Source organism: Sceloporus undulatus, chromosome 2 (assembly GCF_019175285.1).
Source record: "Sceloporus undulatus isolate JIND9_A2432 ecotype Alabama chromosome 2, SceUnd_v1.1, whole genome shotgun sequence".
Lineage (NCBI taxonomy): Eukaryota > Metazoa > Chordata > Lepidosauria > Squamata > Phrynosomatidae > Sceloporus > Sceloporus undulatus.
Window position 1 is genome coordinate 275,107,599 of NC_056523.1, and position 22,395 is coordinate 275,129,993.

The following is a 22,395-nucleotide window of genomic DNA, read 5'->3' on the forward strand; positions in this document are numbered from 1 at the left end:
AATAGAAGCTAATTTGGGGAAAAAAACATGGTAGAATAATTTTTCTTTTAATCACTGCAGCAAGACTAACATTAGCTCATAAGTGGAAGGAGGAAATCATACCGGAGATAAACGATTGGATTGATAAAATTTATGAATTGGCGGAAATGGACAAACTAACTAAAGAGAAATGTCAGAATATTCTGAAATTTACCAATAAACGTAGTTCATCAACAGTGAGTACCTTCAGTAAATAACCAGATATCATTCTCATTACTTTTATTTACAGAGAAAGACCATATTCCATGGCAGAGATGAAAATCTCTGAAGTAATGTTCAGGACACAAAAATATATGACCTGTCCCACAAGGCCTTATACAATCTTAAGATTTTTCAATAAAGATTTTGTACATTTGTTGTAGCCAAACAGTTGTCTGCCTGTACCTACATCTCCAATCTCACATTCTGCAGCAACTGATATACAGAGGGATTTCAAGTGAAGCCTGCAGTGAGATATTGCATTGTGCAGTGCATCTGCTTCCATTCCTGGAGCTTATGTAGAGTCATCCTAATTAGTAGCCACTAATGTTCCCAATCTCCCTGAATTTATCAAATTTTCTTTTTTCTTTCTCTGAGGCAAAGTGCATAGCACCTAAAGCCAGTCAAGTGATTTCATAAAATAATAGAGTTGGAAGAGACCACAAGAACCATCCAGTCTGGCTTCTGCCATGCAGCATTACATAAAGCACTCCTGAAGGATGACTATCCAGCCTCTGCTTTAAACCTCCAAAGAAGGAGACTCTACCTCATTCCAAGGCAGTATTTTCCACTGCTGAACAGCTCTTACCATCAGGAAGTTCTTCCTACTGTTTAGCTGGAATATTTTCCCCTATAGTTTGGATTGTTTGTTCTGTGTCCTAGTCTTTGGAGCAGCAGAAAACGAGGTTGATACTTCTTAATGCATAAAACAGAAAACCCACAGACACCTCTTTCCATCTTTGGCAGGAGTGATACCATAACACAAAGGCAATTTTTTTTGTACTTTCATAATTCCCAAATCCTCTGCCTCACTTTACCTAATAGTACAACTGGTTCTGTACCCTTATATTTCCAATTATATTTTTGTCATATATTACAAATCCCATCTCATAATGAACATTATGTAATCCCTGTAATCAGTAATCTTCTTTCCCTTAGTCATGACTCTGATCTTTTATGGGATCCCTGATATAAAAAGTTAAGTGTGGATTGATTTTCTGCTTTATCTTCCTGCCTAAAGTGAATGCCTGAAGCATGACAGAAATTATTATGCACAAAATATTTATGTAGCAACACATCTTGTTGAACAAAATACTTAACACCACTCTGTCTAACCTCACCTCTCTGTTTTTATCTCATATACCTTCATGTCATCAGAGCAGTACAGGTCACCCTTTTGGCAGTTTCCATCAGAAACTCATTCTTCTCATACCACTGCTACCAGAGAACCCAAAGGCCAATGGCTGTCATGCATAAAACATAGCTTGGGACTCTATTGTTAGACACTTCACTTTAATGAGGAAAGCAACTTAATGAACTTAATGTTAAGATAATCCCTCCCCCCACCTTCCTGCCCCCCAAATTCAATGAAGTGTTGCAGCTCTATTATGGTAACAATATAGCTGAAAAGTAACAAATATTGTATTATATTACAACAGAAACAGTAGAAAAGTATTAAAAATATATACCCTGGGGGCAAGAGTCCCACAGAGGGCAACAACTCAAATTAATTGAGAAAAATGAGTGTTCACTCCCAGCATTCGACCTGTTCCTCACAGTCAGCTGTTAGATATGGCCCAGTTAATTGCAATGTAATGCAGAGCTTGAATGGAAATTAGTCAAAAACTAATCATACATTCCAAATAAGTTATGCAAATCATGAAATATGCACACAGACCTGTTTTGCATAAACATATTCAGCTCACATATTCTGGCTGGCCAGTATTTACCTTTTTGAAACATTTGAGGTCTTCCAGATGGAAAAGGAGATATGGCTATGTGTGGTACATTTTGGTGTAGGAGTGTTCTTCCTATGACTTCTGTGAAATGTTGCAATGCACAATGGCCCAGCACAGTGTTTCAGCTAAGCAGCCACCTAGCGAGCCATGCCTTCTTTCTGGGTAATTCATCCTGTCCCTTTCCCCAATAATCTGTGGCTACGCAGCATGCTTAATCTTCATTGAACTGTCCCCCCCTTCCCTCAGTTTAAGAATTATTTTTCCTCCTTAATATTTTTTTCTACTTTCTTCCCACAATAAATAAAACATTACTGGGATTGCATATCTTCCAACCGCCACAAAATTCACAAGGACGTCACAAGGACCCTATATGAGCCTTGCTGATGGATTCTTAATTTCCCTTTTTGGAGCGGGCACTAAACTCACTCAGCCTGCTACCACTGCAGCAAGCAACACTGTGTTTAAATGTAAGCATTCTTCAGGTGACTCCTAAGAACCAAACATGGCTTGAACAGAAAGATGTAGTAAAAGCTTCTGCAAAGCAGAGCCACACAGTATTGCCTTCATCACCCCCAAAACCTACCTTTTAATGGCTGAAGTCCCCTCCCATCCCCACTTGTTCATTTACTAGGTAGTAAAGGAGGCTGTCAAGAAGCAGCCAACTATGTTCTGAAAACTGGATGCACAGTGATGAAGCCTCCTCCTTGTTCTCCTGGGGGAATCCTTCAGGGCTCCTGGAATATCACTGTTGTTAACATAACTGGATGCTGATATCAGTGTTGTGAACATAGCTGGATGCTTCTCTGCCATCACCACTCACAATGCTCCACCAGCCAATAAATGCTGGGTGGGGGGAGCTACAGGAGCTAACAAGTGGATAATGAGAGTTTGGTCATTGCACGAATTTAGTAGACCTACGCAAGCATATATTGGACTTACAAAGTCACTAATAGGATGCCAGCCTATATTTTGGCATCCTTTAAAAAAATAGCTGAGCAGGCTTTGTGGACATTTCCTATACAGCTTTGTTATCTGAGTATTGTGAGTATCTAGATGGGGAAGAAAGATGCATTGGGATGGTAAGGAGGGAAGAGTATGGAGCAAAAGAAGAAAGTATTCTGTTTTCAACTGATTTCTTTACTTAGTAATGCTGCCTGTGTATGGTTCTGTGTTGTAGTGCCTCTCTCTCTCTCTGTGTGTGTGTGTGTGTGTGTGTGTGATTTTTAACTAATCAATATAGACACAGCTATAGAATGGGTGCAGGAAGGCTCCAGAGATGGAAAGAGCACCTCTGTTTTCCTGGAGTGTCCTTTCTCCAGTCCACCCCCATCCTGTGCCTGGAGGCTTCTGCCATCACAGGGGCATAGGGTAACTGTGGATGAGGGGTAATCTTTCCAGTGGGCTTGGAGCTGGGCAGGCAGAAGAAAACCTATTTATACAGAGGGGGAAATAATGTTAGTGTCATTTTCTATCTGTCAATTAAAGTGTAAGAATTTATTCATGGGCTAAGGTGGTGTAGTGGTTTGAGTGTTAGATTAGGACTCTGGGAGACCAGGCTTCAAATTCCCTTGTGGCCAGGAAAACCTGCTGGGTGACCTTGGGAAAATTACAAACTGCCTTGGATATTCTTCTGATAATATCATACCAAGAAAACCCTATAATAGGGCTGCTATCATGGGTCAAAGTCAATTTGAAGGCAGAGCAATAAAAGACATTGCTGGTTAATCTCTAAAATGCTTGCTTGCTTGTTCATTGTTGTTGGTTTTAACACACAAACACACCCACACCCCAGTTCTTGCTTGGATACAACCTCACTCCTGATGATCCATATGTCTGTCTGTCCATGAGGATGTCTTAGCAAAGGCTAAGTGCTTAACAAACATTTAGTTCATGCATTTTTTTCAGCAGTAAGAGAGTGAGAAAAATGTCTGATAGGGATGGGAGAGAGAATTATTTAAATCTGACATAAAACTCTGGTTTCTGAGGCTGATTACCATATATACTTGACTACAAGTCAATCTCATGGATAATCTCAAGGGCAGATTTTGGGCCTCAAATCACATAATTTGCTATGACCAGTGGATAAGTTGAGGGTAAAACTTGGGGATGTGTAACGTGTAAAGTATATAAAGGATGAAGCAGAGGACCATAATCCTAAAGGACCTACAAAATTCTGGCAGATGTAACTGTTCACTCTAGAGGCTGGATGGATGAGGAGGGAACTAAATTGTGGCTGTATGATGTCTGGGATAGGAAGCAAGGTGTGTGGCTAAGAACATGTGGGTGTAGGATATGTTCCATGCATGTGTAATATAGAATGTAAAAGATGAAGGAAAGAAAATACTGACTACCTTTGCAGTGATTCCAGCCTTTGATTTTAATTTAATAATTTTCCCCAGATCCTGAAATAGCTTGCAAACATACACAGCAACAAGTTTATTGATTAGTCAGCTGACCATATCAGTAGAATACTAAATACAGTTACAAAATACAACATATAAAATATATCAAAATGTCCGCATATATACAAAGAAAACTGAATCACACTTAAAACTCAAATAGCGGGTTAAAATGAACACAGACTAACATACACAAATGTCTCATTCAAAACCTTCAAAAACCAATTCCTCATCTCCAGAATATCGTAATGAACAGTGAAACTGTTCTTCAGTGATGTCATGGGCGTAAACATAATCTGTGCTATCACATTCATTTGAATCATTCTCCAGTACCGATTCATATTGTGTAATATGTAGCAACAATGGATTTGTTTTGGTCAAACATTTTCTCTGAAGATAGTGTTACCTTCTGTACCTCCCATAGCATTGCCAATGCTACATTTCAGGAATGACCTCTTCACCATTTATGGTGGAATTGAATCCCAAGTGTTCTTTACCCATTTTGCTACCAAAACAATGTCTGGCTTCATCAGGTTCCCTCCTTTCATTAACTTTGTTGCTACATATTGCACAGTCGCTCCTTAAAAGGCTTGTTGCTGGAGCATAGATGTTAGGCTACCTGGAATCGCTACTAATATAGTCGTCTTTTTTCTTTGCTTCATCCTTTACATCTTTTGTTACTACACACAGACCGTACCCCACACCAATAGTGATGAGTGTGTTCTTAGTACCACACCTGGTTGCCTATCCCACATGTCACACAGCCACAATTTAATTCTCTTCTCATTTACCCAGCCTTTAGGTGAACACAAACAATTAAAGTTCTTCGGTATTGTTTTCCTTTTGAACATTATCACTGAATGTTCCACCATCATTTCCACCATCAGCCAGTCAAAATAGACTGACTGTGAAATGGGTCTTTTTATGACTGATTGCTTTCACCAGTATTGTCTTCTCATCAATCCTTGCTACAGTTTGATTATCATGCATATCAAAAGTCATTGGGGTCTATGGCGGGATACAGACCGCCACTTTGGAGCAGCCTGCAGGCGCCGCAATCCCTGCCAGATCAGGGCTGAGCAGCCACAGTGGCAGCCCTGGAGACCCTGATCTGCCACTTTTCCAGGCCTCGGGGAAGCGGCAAAATGCCGCTTCCCCATGGCCTGGAAAGGGGTGTCCTTGGGGCTTCAAGCCCCAGGACACCCCAGGGAGCTGCTGCCAGGAGAGAAAGGGGCCGCTCGTCCCATTTCCCCCCGGCTTCATTCCCACAGCCGTTTGGTGGCTGCGAGAACGAGGCGCTCCCCAGGAAGGAGCTCTGTTTCAGAGCTCCTTCCAGTACCACTGAAAGGGCGCCACAAGCAGACTGTATTTTGTCTTTTCTTAAATGGCTTTTAAGAACACTTTGTTGTAGATTTGCTTGTTCTAGCCCATTGAAGTGTGCTGGAGTCCACAAAACCTTATGACAAATAAAACCTCTTGGACAAAATACGTTTTCCTCCCTGCAACAGTCTAACACCTTTCATAGGATTTTGTTGACATTCAGAAGAGGTTTCTTTTTTTAGACTGAGAGTGTGACTTGTCCTTAAACAAAATCTCATGCCAGTATGCACATATGCTTGTTGTAAGAACCCAACACAGCCTTTTTTGTTATATGCTCTTAAGTCTGATTTATGATAACTCTATCTTAGGATTTTCTTGGCAAAATTTATACAGAGAAAGCTTGCCCTTGCCTTCCTTTGTGGCTGAGAGAGTACAGTATGGCTTGTCCAATGTCATTTCAGGGGATTCCATGGTTGAGTGAGGATTTGAGCCCTTATATTCCAAAATTCTAATCCAACAGTAAAACTACTATGTTGCACTTGACATCACCTGTTCTTACCCTGGGTGGCTAGCTTGTTTAGATTGGGTTTGTAATACAGGGGTAGTATAGCTACTACAACTTTGATTCAAGGCAAATGATTAAAACCAATATAACAGATTTTTGCAATTGTGTTGAGCTCATCTTTGCCTTCTTCTTCATCATATAAGCATGTCATATGTTCCAGATTTCCTTTTTTAGCAGAGGTTGCTTCCCTTTTCCTGTTGCCTGTCAAAAATGTGAATTTTCACATTAGTTTAATTTTTAGTATGTACAGTATGTGTACATATGGATTCAAATTACCACTATACATCTTTCCCTCTACCCTTATCTGTCTACTACCTGCCTATTCAGAATGAAAGCATTACTGGATGTACAGCTAGTCACCCTATAAGTAAAAATAGATCCAAAATGATAAATCTGTTGAAGACACATATAAGAATAAAAACTTAGCAGGTGTCTCTTTTGGTAACTATGAAATGCTGGAAAAATTCTTTGTGAGTATCTTGTTTCTGGTATGCAGTATAAATAAAAATGCCTGTGCATAAATGCTAAGCACCATACAGCATACAACCTGCCATTTCACATACTTTATATGTTGACTAGTTGATAACAAACTGTAGAGAAGGCATGCTTTTAACCAAAGGAATCATTGCCCTCTTGTCTCAAAATCAATGCAGGGCATGCTAATGCAGAATAAATGAATGCAGTTTATCACAGACATTGAAAGCCTTTAAACAGTATGTAGTAGACAGGGTAAGATTCATGAAGTGGTTGGTTAGGGAGCTAGGGGATTACAAACATTGGTGAAACGATGGAATGGTTTTCATTGGCGAAACGATGGAAGGTATGAGATTAATGAAAGAATGCAGTTCCTCCTATAGTCTCTCACTTCTATCTCTCACTTCCTTCCTTTCACCATTTACTCCATTGAATCTAAAACCCAAAGGTTATTTCTTTCTCATGTCACTCTGCCCATGGTCTCTATTCCGGTAGAGAAAATCTTATCACTGTTGCACCCAGACTCTCAGAATTCCCACCAATAGATTTGGGACTTTTATCACACCAAACTCAGAAGCCACCACAATCGCATTAATAGGAAATGCAGGCATATCAGGTAGAGGACAGTTATGATTGCACAGTTCTTCCAAACCTCCATGGTTCTGATTCTGTCCTGGCCTCTATCTTCCACACGCCAGCCTCCATAGCCTTGCCTCCCTGCCCTATGACCTTCCCAGCATGCCCTTTGGGCTGTATTTATTTTTGTTTATTTTTATTGTTAGTTCAGTTGTGTTATGGCAATTCATTAAGTAAAAAAAGAAAAGACATTTTAAAAAAGGAAAGAAAAGAAAAAGGAAAAAAACAGCCCACTGGGGAATAGAAAGAGGGAGGGGAGAGGGGGGCAGAACTATGCCCACTCGCATCTCATGACTGCCCACATATTGGAAGTGATTTGGGAGGAACCTATCACACATGCATCTACAGTGTGAAAGCAGCATAATTGGGAGGTATTAATGGGTCAATGAGAAGGAGCACTCCAGGAATGGATGGACATACAGATCAGCTACTGGACAGACATGGTGTCATGTGATAAGGTTACAACCACAGATGCTCTATTTCCACTTTTCAAGCCTTTTGTGATAAAGCCCCCAGTGGTTTTCTCTGTGGTACACCAGAGTTGTAGAACAGATTGCAAGTCCCCCTCTTTTACTATCCTCTGTCAAGTTGCTGAAGACCTTCCTAAGCTAGTTGGCTTTTACCTTTCTGTGCAGACAATCTTTTGATATGATAATGGGTTTTCATATCTCATTCTTCCTTTGGTTCTATTTTATTAAAATTGTGATTTGTTACAAAAGTGACAAAATTCTGTGGTGCCTCAAAAACTAGTACCGTACATTTATTATACCACGACTGGGGATGGAATTTAGAAAGTCAAATCAGAAGGATGTTGAATACTGAAAGAACTGTCAGTGACACAATATTAACACAAACCATTCATCAAATTGTTACTGATAACACAAACATTATGGCATTGGCTTATGCGGTACCACTGAGCAGAATGGGAAACAGAAGGCTTAATCCTTACTGTGCATTATTTTTCTGATACAGTCCCTTGGAGTTTGCTCTCAAAAGCAAAATTGACAGATATCATGTGGTATAATCCAGCCTCCAGTCATTTTATTGCATCCCAGGTAAGTCTAGTTCTACTGTGTATTTTTATGCAATATTGAGATCCACAGCATTTAAATGTGATATTTTGATTAAATTTTTGAATCAGTTTGGCCTTTTCCTACACTAGTATGCCTGTTGCCTAAGAGTCATTGGAACTTTATAGCTTAGTATATCTATGGAAAGGCAAACTCTAGGAGTCTAGACTACAATTTTCCATACTAGGGACCTGCTGTAGTGTGCATTCTCAATCTCTCTCTCTCTCTCTCTCTCTCTCTCTCTCTCTCCCTCCCTCCCTCTCTCCCTCCCTCCCTCCCTCCCTAAAAAACCAGAAACAAAACCAAACTAGAGGCTTTAAGTCCAGTGTCAGTTTTTAAAAAAAAAAAAACTTTTGGCATTTTGGGGTAACAGAAAGTACAACCTACCCTCTGTCCTGCCTTTTAAAGGAGACATGCCTCTACTGGAGACTTCCAGGAGTAGGAATTCTAATTTTTTGCTGGAAATGTTTTTAAATAGACGTGTAGTCTGGGAAAGGGTCTAAGAGGGCCTTTACAAACCATCCTGAAAGGCCAGACTGGAGACAGGGCAGTGGCACAGTGTCCTGATGATGCACATCTGACTCCACCCCCCAGGGCATCCTGACACTGTACACCACTCCAAATGGCACACAGCATCATGGCATGCCTCCAGCTCTGAGTCCAGATGACACAGCACCAAAGGGGCACCATATAGAAATGCCACCACAGCTATGGTGCCCTTTCGAGGGTGAACGAAGGAGCCCCTTTTTGCAGTTCCTTTTTGTACCCTCAAAAGGCCGGATTAGGGACACAGAGTGAGGCTGGCACAGCCCCAATCCAGCACAAAAAGGGGCAGGCAGCTGCAGGCTGCCCCCTTGGGACAGTCTGTAGATCCCGTTAGTGAACCATCCCACACAAAACCAATTCTAGGAATTGCAGACATGTTGCATGCGTCATGATTTCCAAAATAAAGAAGGGTAAAAAAATTATTTTAGTTCATTTTTATACAAAACTTCATTTTTCATATTTAGACTAGAAAGAACTTGATTTTGTTTTTTTTAAAAATGTATAAAATGTGGACTAAACTAAAACTGGCAAATAGATCTGTCCAGGACGAGGACATTGAAATCATTCCTAAAGTCTGACCAACCCCCCCTCCCCTACATCTCCCTTAAACAGTAAGATATTCCTCATGTTTAACAGCTAGGTCACCAGAAGGTAAAACATGAGTCTCTTCATAGTAGAAATAGCTGTATCAGTTCAATATGGCTGGTCACATGAAGGAGAGGCTTTGTTACTGTTTCTTTTAGAAGACTTTTAGAAAAATGTGCAAGTTGGATATTGGGATTGAAATAATTTACATTCAAATGCAAGAGAAAGTGAAACCAACAGGTTTTTTAGGATCCCTATATAAATTGGTTTGGCACACATGCTTTTTCAATGAAAAATGAGTTTCTCAGTTTTTCATTTCTTAGTATTTTAATATTCTGACAGAGAACAAACTTAGCAAACAAATATTCTTAAAGTTTAAATAGAATGGAACTGACTGGATAATGAACTGCCTCTTACCACGAACAGAACACTTATTGAATTTCACATTGAAAAATACTGCTAAAATGTAATCAGTAAATGTAATCAGAGGGCTCTGTGCCTAAACAATAAAATAAACAGCACTTGTGTGCAGTGATGTTATCTATCCTGGCACTATCACTGATGCTAAGATTTTAAAATAAAGATTTCAGGTCCAGAACAATAAAAGAGCAGAACAAATAAATGAACTGAACACACACAAACAATTCTGTGTCCACATGTGATGTAATAGGAACAGGTTCTCAATAGCTGTAAAATATTCAGGTCTGTAAGTGAACCAGCAAGCTATTTTATAAGGGCATAGCTTATCAGGAATTTCTCATATTTCTTTCACTTAACTTCTATTCATTTCGGGATGGTTCAACATATTACATGTACTCCTATGATTGATTTCTCTAAAACTTCCTTTTATAGTGCAAAGCAGCTGCAGGTGGCTTTAGAATGAATGGAGGGCCTTTGAGAGAGGGGTTCCTTGCAGTTTCAGATTTTTGCAGAAAGAATGTTTATACTAGAAAACCATCCAGGGTCAGGGGAAAACTACCCATCAAACAACGGATCATTAAATAAATAGACACTCAACAGACCAACACAGAGATTAACATGTAAATCACTTCCTCTCAACCAAAAGTAACACTGTATATATACCCCACTCACTTCTATGCCAGTATTCTCTGAAGATGCCAGCCACAGATGCTGGCGAAACATCAGGAATAAACTCTTCCAGAACATGGCCACATAGCCTGAAAACCCCACAAAAAACTATGGATTCCAGCCATGAAAAGCCTTTGACTTCACTCCTTAAGTCCCTTTGCTGGGGCCTATTAGACCAATTGCAAGCTTGACCACACTGTACTAAGCTAGATGGGCCAATCCCCAAATTCACTATGAAGTACTGTAGCTTCATATGTTTATATGTTCATACAGAGTACTTCAAGGCTCGGTATCTGTTTGCCTGGCTTCCCTTATTATAGATTGATCCTGAAGCTGCTAATTGCTTCCATCACTGCCCTCCTCACTCCGCATTACTTAGAATTAGCCTTTCTTTCTTTCTTTCTCTCTTTCTTTCTTTCTTTCTTTCTTTCTTTCATTCTTATATTGCCAATGAAATACATTTTGTAAGCATTGTGCAGTACACATTTAAAATGTTAGATTTAAAAACATAATAAATGTAATAAACATTACAGAGGAAGCGCCATTATCACTCCTGTACAGAAGACCATTACTTCTTCAGAGAAAAGCACCACCAAGCAGTGGTGTCCTCATCCAGGGAATCACCCGGTGCACTTAGGTGGGGCTCCTGGGGGCAGGGCTTTCAGGCATAGAGCCAAAAGGGCATCTGTCCACCTCACTCCAAGCCTTCTGAATCCCATGCAGGACCCATAAGGCAGCCCCCGCCTTTTGAGTCCATGTGGCCATTGCTGCACAGGACCTGTAATAATGATGATGATGATGATGATGATGATGATGATGATGATGATAATATAGTTTATTTGTATCCTGCTTTTCCAAAACCTGATCAAAGCGGCTCCACTCACTCCTCCTGGGGTGTACTACCCCCCTTTGGGATGTCACATGATGTGGTCCCCACCACTGCACCCCATTAGTGATTTCACTGCCACCAAGACTCCTGCAGAGAAGAGAGAGACCTCCCCCCATGGTCTTTCATCTCCAAGGCTGCCTGACTGTCTGTCTGCTTCCTGCTGAGTAGGACCACATAGATACTCCCAGGAGCAGGCTCCAGGTTCTCCCAGGACTGAGACAGCAGATGGTGAACATCACCTGCTCACTTGAAAGGGATATAAGAGGCTTCTTGTCTGGGCACATAAATCTAACACATAATACACAACACACTCCAGAATGAAAGCAATTTGACACCACTTTAACTGCTAAGATGCTATTCTACAGAATCGTGGGATTTGTAGTTTGGTGAGTTATTCTACCACATTTGTCAGAGAGCTCTGGTGCCTCAACAAACTACAAATCCCAGGATTCTGTAAGATAGAGTCATGTGTCAAATTACTTTAATTCTGCAGTGTGGATACACCCATAGTTTACTTGTCCATGTAGTGCAGCAAACCCATTTAACCAATTCTGTGTATACCCAATCCAAAACATTTTGCATTCTGGGAAAGATTGTATATGGTGCTCTGAAAGAACCAGCATTTTTAGAAGTCTACCGCAATGTTTCTGATACCGCTTTTTGTCTTCAATGTATTCTCTCAGGTGTAATCTAAAGCAAGTCAGTTCATCTTGCTGTACAGAGGCTAGCCTTCACCATGGAAGTAGAAGCTGTAGTTACATAGATATGTCAACCCTAATCTATCCACAGATGCCTTGCAGTCAATACAACATCTGTCAGAGAGGCTGTTTTGTTTTTAAATAACGTATGTTAATTAAATGGGTCAGAGAAATGCATTCAGCAGGCTCACCAGTGCAGCCTAAAGTGACAAACAGCCAAATCCATGTCACAGACCAGCTTGCGCTAACTAACAAGACAGAAGTCACTCAACTAGAAATAAATGGAAGGTAAGTAAAATTCTTTGTGTCAAGGCTTGGACAACTGTGTGCTCAAGCCCTTGGAAATGAAGTACAGGACCTCTGTTTTTATTCAGAATTGCCAGGTGAGGGAGGGTGTTTGAGGCTTCACTGTTGAGACAAAAAAACATTCAAGGACTTTTAAAATACCTCTATAGGAAATATATATTGGCAGCTTATTCTGTGGAAATCAGCCTGACATGATGGTGGTGGTTTTTCTGAGAATGAGCTGTACAATGGAGGTCACGGTCTCTTGAAGAGAAATAGACCCTTTTGACCTCTGGTCTCCCCCTTTTTACATGCATTCATTACAAAGGAAATGACAGTTGATTTGAAACTGAAAGCCCTTTGAGGGCTTCGTTTGGCTTGCCTCACTTGAAAGGCATTTGGATATTCCATCTCAGCCATAAGAGAATTCTAGATATAGTCCAGCACCTTTTACAGTGTAAAGTTCCACTGTTATTCCTTTTTTATTGTATTACATGTGCAAAGTTCTTCTTAACGCTGTGCACACTGTGTCACTTAAGTTTTTTCTTTTTCTTTTTTTTTTTTTAGTGCCTTACACTTTTGTCTTACTTGGATATAAATTTATTTGGTACATTTGGGATGTTTTCTAAATAAACGACTTGATCCAGGTAGTTAGTCATGAGTAATCATCATTTGAAAGTGATATGTCAAAATCCATTCCAACTACTCTATTCCATTGCTTTAAATGAAATATGCAGTACCATCCTCTGTTTATTTTCTTGTGAGTTCAGTGAAACCATTTCCCAGATAAATACACACAGAAGATCACATAGAAGGTATAGAAATGGGTGAAAGTAGGTGTATGTATAAAATAACACATTAAAATTTATAATTTTCTTCATATTTTGGCTAGAAGGGATTTGAGATTAATTTTTTTTTAACAAATCAAACAAACTGACAGATGTGTCCATCCTAGGATTGGAAGTACTTAGCTTTTAAAATAAAGGGTTTTAATTCCTAGATTTTTAAATGTGGTGGTGTAGTGGTTAAATGTCTGTACTGCAGCTACTCATTCACAAACCACAAGGTTGTGAGTTCAATGCCAGCCAGGGGCTGAAGGCTGACTCAGTCTGGCATCCTTTTAAAGTCACTAAAATGAATACCCAGCTTTCTGGGGGTAATTAGCTTGCATGTTGTAAACAGCTTAGGGAGTGTGTAAATGCCCTGATAAGAGGTGTAGAAATGTACTTGTGATTGCTATTGCTGAATTAGGGCTGTCAGATTTCTCTGGATGGTTTCTTCTCTTTAAACATATAAGCTCCACCTACATTTACAAAATCTGAATGCTGAAGAAATAGAAACTGATACATTTGTTCATCCCTAGTCACAACTAACTTTAGTTGAATCAAGTCCAAAATATTTAGAGGTGATTTGTAAATATTGGTACTTCCTTTGTCAATGTCCATTTTTGGCATTGTCTTATAATCCTGCACTTTACATAGCAAGTACAGAGAAATGAACATGCTTGCCGTTATCAAATTGAAAACCATTCTAACAACAGGGGCTGGAAGCAGCAGTGAGTACATTTATAGTGATATCTTCCTGAGATAAAGAAGAAAGAAGTTTTTTTTTAAAAAGAAAAAAAATATAGCTGTATTAATGACATTCCCAGCAGGGATAGTCAAGCCAGCAGTGAGAATCCTAAACCCCTCTTTCTTTGGGATTGAGTGATTTACACTCTTTTTCTACTGTGAGCTCAGGGATGGATTGTTTTTAAAGTAAGATCTTGTCTCTCTACAAAAGACGTGGTCTTCCTCATAAAGCATCCATCTGGTCATCATTCATTGCAACATTAATGTTTCATCCCTAGCACTTTCCATGGGCATGTTTTATACACATAGATTCACATGGATTGCATAGTAGCAAATTGCAGTACCAGAGCACATTCGTCACAATCTCTTTCCCCTCCCATAATCAGAGGTAAGAACTAACTTGTTTTTTTTTAATCAATTGAATTATCAATTAGGTTGGAATATTTCAAATGGGGAAAATGTCTTCCTTCACTGGCTAGAAAAAGAAAATTCAGAGAGTTTAGATGAGACGGAAAGGAACCAGTAAGTAGTAAGCACTTTACTGCATGAGACTAGAAAGATGAAATGGATCAGGAGAGTAGTGGCTTTCTCCATGCTGCTCCACATGCCATTGTAGCACTTCCATTTTCTTCCCAAGGACTATCTGCATGACCATCTCCCCTTGGAAAGAGAATAGAAGTGCTACAACCTCATGTGGAGAGGTACAGAGAAAGCCACTACTCTCCCTATCTGTTTTGCTTTTCTTTTTGTGTGTCGTAAAGTCCTATGAAACAAAGAAAGGCACATTAAAATAATAGAAAAGCATTTGGTAAAGCAGGAAAAAGAATGTGTTGCTTCTGGGTGAAGTTGGACTACAACTTTCATCAACTCTGATGACTGGCCATATGGGCTGAAACTAATGGGAGTTAGTGTATAGCAACAGCTGGAGGACTACAGGTAGCTTACCCTTCTAATAAAGCCTTTGAATAAATAGTACATTTAAACAGACAGTTATACTGGTGTATCTGTTGAAAACTTCTTTCAAATTGTGACAGAAAATATCTTATTTAAAACCACTTGTAAACTCAGGGCTGAATCTACTATTAATCCTACTTAGAGTAGCCCCGTTGATTTTAATGCATCTACTTTCAGTGGAATTAATGGTGCATTTAGTCCTCAGTATAAAATATTCTCATTAACTATCCATAAAACAAAGAAGATCTAAGAGAAGGTTTCCAGTGCCTTTTGATAAATTTGTGTATCTCTATGGAAAATGAGTATTCCAGTCCATGATTAAATAACATTTACAGATGAATATAAACGACACTATTAAAAGGTAATTTACATTAGTTTTACTTGAACATTTTGCTTGATTGGCCTGTTACAACTCATTGTATATTTTAGATAAAATACCTAATCAAACAAGGAGCCCAAGTAATGCAACTGCAAACATTTCAAGTATTCTAAAAGCAGTTTGTGATGAGAATTTTCCAAAATTTGCAAATGTCTTCAAGAATGTGATGATAAGGACTTGAGGTTTAACAAACTGAATGCTCAACAAAGCAAAAGTGACACATTTGCTCAGCCAAGCAGCAGGCTTTGTGTCTTTACCTCTTCAAAGTGGGTTTATGCCTTTGTGTTCTCAGCCATCCTATCTAAGCTGAATCTGAGTTAACACCTCTTTTTAATGATAGACTCATTTTCTTTAATAGCTTACTTTAGGTACAGAAACATCTTCTCTATTCAAGAATAGTTTCACCTTTTGAATATAGCCCAAGTAGGTCACTTGTTTGGTTCATTCTTTTTAAAAATAATTTCAGATTTTAAAATGCTGAAGGCAGGAGAAAGGGAAACAGATTTATCCATCCATATTTACAAAAACTTTAAAACAAAAGTCACAACCATGAGCCTCATTACAGAATGCTCCATGCTTTGTGCTAATCACAAGTGGCATCCTCCTGACTTGGTTTATTTCTGTCTATAGATGTTCCCAAAATTATTTAATCCAAACTGCAGATATAGTTGCATCGTGGTGTTTAGCAGACAGCTGCTCATTCAATCAACATTCTGAATGCTGTGTTCTATGGACTCCTCTAAGCTGTTTCAAGGATGCCTAAGGAAAAGAGAGGCATGTTTCTCTGTTGGGTGTTCAGCATTAAATGCTTGACTATTTCCTAATGAAACAATGCTGGAAAAACATTGATTCAACACTTGCCTTCTGTTCCACAAGCTTATGTATGAGCCTCTTAGAATCTTAGCTAAACAGCACTATGTGAATCCTCTAATATTGTGCTACTTCCAGCTTTCTTGGAAAGCATTAACAACATGCTCCTTTAAGTAATGCCAAAAAATTTCCAGTACCAGCAAATCAGTAACGATCAAAACTTGATCTTTGTAACTAAAATAATTTCTAAGAAACTAAGCAGAGTAGCATATTTTAAAGACCTAGGCTGCTAAATATTAAGGTAACAGAAAGTTAATATATTGTTAGTTTTTTGTGGGCTTTTGGGCTATGAGGCATGTTCTAGAAGAATTTATTCCTGATGTTTCACCATCAGCTGTGGCTGGCGACTTCAGATGTCATGGAAAGAGAGAATGCTGTCATGGAAGATATATTGTTGTTGTACATGGCAAGAGTGCAGAGGAGTGAGCGGAAAGCCTGGTGAACTACTGGAAGTTTATATAGAAATAAGTCCCATTGACTTTAATGGAGTTTACTCCTTATTAAGTGGAACTAAGATTTCAATGCACACTATTAAGGGATCAGATATAGCATAATCATAAAGGGCACCCTGTATGGGTAATACATATGCATAGACACTATAGTTATGATGCTATGCAATGAATCCCAGCCTGATCCCCTAAATCCCCACTTTCTAGGGTTCATAAATGATCTTCAGTTCAACTGGCAAAAGCAGAAGCCTGTCACATTTCTTCCTCATGCTGGAAATCATTCGTATTAGGGTGAGTGGGAACATCAGCCAGGTACTTCCTGATGAACAGTCAAAATAACAACCTAAAAGCTACTCCGAGAGCTGTTGTGGCCGAAGAGCAGGGAATAAATATGCTAAATAAATAAATAAATAACAGGGGAACAGATGGCCATCAGTCACAGGACGGCACTTTCAAACTAGGGGCTACATAAGTACTGTAAATATGTAACAGTCATGAGTATGTAACTCTGGTTATGCATTCATAACTGCCACAAAGGATTCTGACCAAAGTTTCTATGTTTCTTCTGGGCTGTAATCCAAAACTAGTAAGGTTAAATCCAGTTGTTAGTCCCTACTTTTCCATGAGGGGTACAGTGGGCCCTACTTTTCCATGGGACACACACACACACCCACACAGATGGTAAAAACTGTGGGACCTCAATTTCAACAGAATTCAATGATGATGCAAGCCTGCTCTGCCAGGACCATGTGCATGCATGGCCATTGAAGTTAATAGGGGTTGCCGTCCATGGACTCTCAAATCCACGAACGGCAAACCCATGATTGGGGTGAGTATGCTGTAGTTGCTGAGTACCCACCACTGAGGAAAACACATCCTCACATGGAAGACTGCAACATGGAAGATCCCGTCTCTGATCTCTTTTAAAAATTTTTGCTTAGAGATACTATAGTGTCTCAGTGAAATGACACTGTTGCACTGTAGGTGTACGGTTATATCTACTGACAAAATCAGAAAGGAGAAATTTTGTCTTTCATACCATAGGACCTGCCCAGCAAACCATGCCTCTGTGTCTGTATGTGCCTCCAAATTGCTTGTCAACCTATGATGATCCCATGGATTTCATAGATTTTTCTTAGGCAAGAAATACTCAGACTTGGGTTTGCCAGGTATTAGTAAATATACTTCCTCAAGGGGAAAACTATTGAATGATCAGTAATGTCACATTTTACAGAAAGCTCATTTTGTATTAACTGGAAGCTAGGGACGTTTATTTATTTAGAGTATTTATACACCACACATATAACTTAACTTAAAACAATATTTGGAAAAGCTCTACTATAGATCCAAGTAATCACTACAAACATCCTGTGCCCGAAAAAGGATGGGTTGAGCAGATGCAGAGGTGGCAACAATGACCAAACTCCAAGAAGTTATATCATGGGAGTTCACACATCTTTAGAACATTCTGAAAGAGCCCATGGTTGCCAAATACAAAATATATTAGAAAATTAATAACAGAGCTCAGAGAAATTCCTTTTTTGAACTATGGTTGCTATAATCCCTTCCAGAATTTGGTTGCTAGCCAGAATGACTAGAGAACTGTGGAAATTCTTGTACAAAATTTTAACTTTTCCAGGCTCTATTTATTAGAGGTAGAAGCAGTGGTCATGCCTCTTCAGAATGTACAATTTCTCTGCCTTTTATAAGAAGCTGAATCCTTTATAAAGTATTCACATCCATAGAACAGAGGACAATCTTTGCCATCAGCTCAACAGGACTGGGTTGCCTGTGTCTGGATTTGCTGAAGCAACCCACCACTGAGGAAAACGCATCTCCGCATGGAAGATTGCAACCAATGTATGACCAGCTTTTATCTGAAATACCTAAAATAAAAGTATGTAGGGAAAAGATTACTGAACTACTCATATCAAGGCACTAGTGTGAGTGAAATAAAACATGCTGTGACATTAAGCTATACAACAAAGGGAAGGCAATATGAAGAGAGATTTTCAGAATATACAGTATTGCTGTGTCCTTGAGCACAGAAAGAAAAAACAACCTGGTGATAGAGATGAATTTGACAGGAGACCTCTCCTTAGGGATGTGGGCTCAGTAACGATTACTGAAGGTCTGTAGAACTGAAGTGAACAATCTACATTTTTCAACTTTGAAAAGTGACAAGGATCACTGACTCCAGAAGACTAATACTGTAGTCTTATGTTTAAGGGGCACTATCATAATAAATAAATAAATAACTCCAAAAGGTGTTTTTCAAATTGTGCGATCACAGGCAACTGTTCTCAATCAAATTCACATTATGAAGGAATGCTGCCGCAATAATAATCATGGTTAATCATTGTGCGGCATTTATAGCAAGTAAATTGCTTTACAAAGCTCTCATTCATCTTCAGACCAGCAAAGTAGGTCATTAATTTTCCTGACACTAGCGATGCAAAATGGAGGTTGAGATACACAGAAGTCAAAGAAAGGCAAGGTAGCAAATAACAAAAATAAACAGGTCTCAACAGGTCTCAAAATACCAAAATAAATGTATCCAAAGTGGATCAAAGTTGTGTTGATGTTGCATTCCTATACATGCTTAATTGGGTGGAAATTGCACTGAATACAAAGGTACTTGTGTCTGTATAAACAAGCACATGGATTTGACTGCCCACATACATTTCCTCAATCAAAACATGTGAACTGTTTGCTGTTCTTTATTTTCATAATGTCTTCATCTTCTTAAAAGAAAGCATGCTTTTGAAATTTACCTATGCTCTGTCCAAGGCCCTTTCAACACTGAGTTTCCTAACACCAGATTTCTGAAAATCTTGAAAGATGCTACTAGAAGATGCTTTCAGATCAAAAATACTGCATTTGGAGATCAGCTGACTAGGGACACTTGTCATTTAATATTGCGTCAGACTGTCAAAGATACTAAAAGACAAAATTTATTCAAACCATAGGAAGTCAGAAGTACACTTGTAATTTTGACACAACAAAATTTAACATATTTGAAGTTGAAGCACAAGCTATTTGAAATTACTACTGTTTGAGCCTTTTAGCCAAAAAATCTGAACAATCTGAAGGAGCCAAAGGCCTTGGGAGATGATTTTAGCTACAGCTGGGGGAGGGGGAAGCAAAATGAGGACATTACTGCTCCAAATAAAAATTTGCTCCCCACCGTGAAATTATCCCAAAATTTCTAGCATTGCAGAAAGTGACACACTGAAACTCATTCGCACCAAGAACTCTTCCATTTCATAGAATCATAGAATCATGGAAGGTTTTCATACCAGTGCTTAGCATGGGGTAAGTACTGCCAAAATGCACATGTGTGTGAAAGCCTGGTGCGCTTCCTAAACATCAGGGAATCGTCCCCTCACCTCTAGCATCCCTGAATTGTTTGGGGAGCAGCCATTTCCCATTAACAAAAACTTTGCATTATTTGGAAATGGTGCTCCCTGAATATTTCAGGGATGCTGGAGGCGAGGGGATGATTCCCTGACATTTAGGAAACGCATCAGGCTTTCATGCACATGTGATTCCTAAATGTTTTTCTGGCATTTTACCAGTGCTAACACCATGGTAAGCACTGGTATGATACTCTTCCATGATTCTATGGTGCTTTCTGCACCGCCATTTGGGACGTCCTCCGGACATCCCATTTTAAAAAAGGGGCGTCTCTTATAGACGCCCCTGGGCCTAGTACGGACTCCGTCCGTACAAGATGGCGCCGGCCCTTCTACATGGCCGGCGCCATCTTTGCGTATCAGATGCTGAGCGTCCGTACGCATCGCGCCGCTTGTGACGTAGCGAGCGCGCCCCTGGCGCCTCGCTACGTCGCAAACGCGACGGAAAAAGAAGCTCCATTTTGGAGCTTCTTTTTCGGTCCGCGCGGGAGTCGGGCCGTGTGAAGGCTCCGGCTCCCCCGCGGACCTACTGACGGCGTCCTGTACCCCGCCTATGATTCTATTAGGAATTTATCACACACCTTCAGTTCTGCTACACTCCCATCACCCCAATGTCACCAATCTGTGATGGGAGCCTCCTGGTGGGATTGCACCTGGTGCTAGTAAGGTGGAACACTACCGTGTTCATCATGCATCAAATCATTATTAAAAAGGGGTCCTAACAATTATGATAACGCTTCCATGATTAAAATGGAAGCATTCCACCTTAATAGCACCAGGCACAATCCTACCACAGGGCTCCCATTTCATATTGGTGATGTTGGGGCAACAGAAGCATAGCAGAACTGAAGGTGTGTGATAAACTCCTAAGAAATGGAAGAGTTGTTCTTATGAATGAGTTTCAGTGTGTCACTTTCTGCAAAGCTAGAAATTTGGGGATAATTTCATGGTGGGGAGCAACATTTTCCTTTTGTGAGAAGACTGAGGCAAAGAAGGTGTAGAGTAATTTTGCCTTTTGCTGTGTTTGCCTGACTTTTTCCTTTGCTTGCCTAAACTGTATTTCTAAATGCTCAAATGAAGTTTTAAGTTACTGCAGAGCTAGAAATTTAGGACTGAAAGGATTTTGGGGTGGGGAGTGAGGGTGGGAACCTGAGTGTGTGGAGTGGATTGTATGGAAGGAAATGTTCCTTTAAGTAAGCTGGACCAAAGCCATGTAGGGCTTTAAAGGTAATTACCAACACCTTGTACTGTGCCCAGAAACTAATTGGCAGCTAACTACATGCTATGTTGAATATGTAATATGCAGCTGATTTTCCTTTTTCTTCCATTAGTATAGCATCTTTGTATACCGTTGTTGTTCCTGCTGCTGTGTGCCTTCAAGTCATTTTCAAATTATGTTGATCCTAAGGCAAACCTGTCATGGGGTTTTCTTGGCCAGAAAAGAGATCTGAGATGAAGAGAGAATGACTTGCTCAAGGTCATCATGAGTGTAGCCACACTGCAAAATCAAACAATTTGATACCACTTTAACTGCCATAGCTCTCTCCTGTGTCATCCTAGGATTTGTAGTTTATTAAGGTATTCAGCTTGGTCTGACAGAGAGCTTTGGCCCCTCACCAAATTACAAATTCCCAGATGCCACAGGATAGCATCATGTCAGTTAAAGTAGTGTCAAACTGTTTTAATTCTGCAGTGCAGCTATATCCCTAGTGGGTTTTCATGGCTGAGTCCTGTTCTCCAGAGTCATAATCTATTGTTCAAACTGGCTCTTTTCTATACCATTGTTGTTTGTTTGTTGTTGTCTGCCTTCAAATAGTTTCTTATGGGGACCTTAAGGTGAACTATCATGGGGTTTTCTTGGCAAGACTTATTTAGAGGAGATTTGCCATTGTCTTCCCCTGAGGCTGAGAGCATGTGACTTGCTCAAGGTCACCCAGTGGCCAAGCACGGAATTGAACCCTGATCTCCAGAGTCAAACCACTACATCATGCTGGCTGTTTTTTGCCACCATTCCCATTCTAGCCTCCATCACCCACCTGGGAGCCCTCCCTTGCACTGAGTGAAACAAGGGGTGGGAACATCATAGCTGCCCATTAAGAGGATTTTTGTTTGTTTATTTGTTTACTACTCCTCCATATGGGCAGTGGGAAAAATTATCATAAGGGAATGGTTTATATCTCTTCTATCATAGCATGGTGGTCTTAGTTCAAGTTGAGACCTGTTT